Source organism: Aplysia californica, unplaced genomic scaffold (assembly GCF_000002075.1).
Source record: "Aplysia californica isolate F4 #8 unplaced genomic scaffold, AplCal3.0 scaffold00054, whole genome shotgun sequence".
NCBI classification, from domain to species: Eukaryota; Metazoa; Mollusca; class Gastropoda; order Aplysiida; family Aplysiidae; genus Aplysia; species Aplysia californica.
The window spans coordinates 1,101,458-1,102,948 of record NW_004797324.1 but is presented as its reverse complement, the minus strand read 5'-3'; positions in this window follow the sequence as shown (position 1 = coordinate 1,102,948).

Below are 1,491 nucleotides of genomic sequence, written 5' to 3'. Positions count from 1 at the left end.
CTTGCAGCTTCAGCCCCACCTGGATTTCTTCACCAAAAAGCTACTTCTCTAACTAAAATCAAAACAAAACATTTCACATAAATTTTAAGAGGTACAAAACATAAATATTATGTAAGATGCCAAACTCCCCGAACATCCAAACAAAACGTCTGTGGCATGATAACTCGAAGAGTGATCTGATTTGTTTGGGTGTCTTCCACTATTAATTTACTACGGCTAAATATCACTGGAGTATTGGCCTTGCATGCTTTGTCAAGTATAAGAACTTACCAGTTTTAAAAATTCGAAGAACTCACAAGTCTTGTTTAGTAAAATAATTCTTTAGTTTTATCACGTAACTCCCCCGCCCCCCCCAAAAAAAAACAAAAACAAAACAAACAAACAAACAAACCCCTCTTTTCCTTCCTTCTGAAAATAGTCTATTAAAATAAACTCAATACACAGTTTGACAAAGACGGGTTTTTTAAAATCATTTAGACATATTTGAAGTATCGTTTAGTCTAAACAAACACATAACGTATGACAGAGCGCTTTTTCTGTCACTGGTCAAGTTATGTAGACCAGGTCAAAAACACCTCGCACACTCTCAACGTAACGTGACACGGGCCTTTGAGAAAATAAATAATTTGCAAGTCAAATTTGTGCTTAATGCAATATGATATTTATGTCGATGGCTGGCTGTTCAGAAGTTGTGAGCCCAATTACTGGCCATACAAAGTTATTAGTATCATTCTAAATCGTGTTCCTGTGTCTTCATTTTGGTGAAAAAAGATACCCATTTGTCTAAAACAGAAGTCAATATGGGATTGAAGAAGGTGGGGATCAACTGGTGTCAGGGGTAAAATTAGCGAGAAAATGTCAGCCAAAGTTTGGTGACTTCCAAAGCTTGAGTGTCCTTGGAAACTGCAAATTTATATGTGATGTTCCTTTGATCAAGATTTTTCAGAAAATTCAATTCAGAAATGTATTTTTCGATGGTCATAAAGGGTTTGAGCTAAAAAAAACCCAAAAAAAACAACCCCTTTGTTTCACTATTTTGACGAGCGCCTGATTTTACCACGTTGCCTCACAAAGCATTTTGCCTGCAAAGGCCAACCTTGGCTGAGTTTGAGACAACATCCCAACAGACAAGCGGAGACGGTCGTTAAAAAATGACTTCTCTGGGGAATTGAACTCGCGTGATCCGCCAGTAACGGCGAGGAGCCAAACCCTCACATAATAGGCGGCGGTGTGGTTTGATTTTATTTTAAAGTAGAAAACAAACAAAATTTTTACAAAGGTCTCCACTTTCCTGGTTCCCTCTTTACCCTGTAATTGTTTTTTTTCTATAAAAACAGTAAAAAAAACCAAAAAAACAAAGATCATTGATGTTCCATTTGTCATGGAACCGTACGAATCGTACTCTCACCCACCCACCCACACACACAAACACACACATCCATACACACACACACACACACACACACACACACACACACACACACACACACG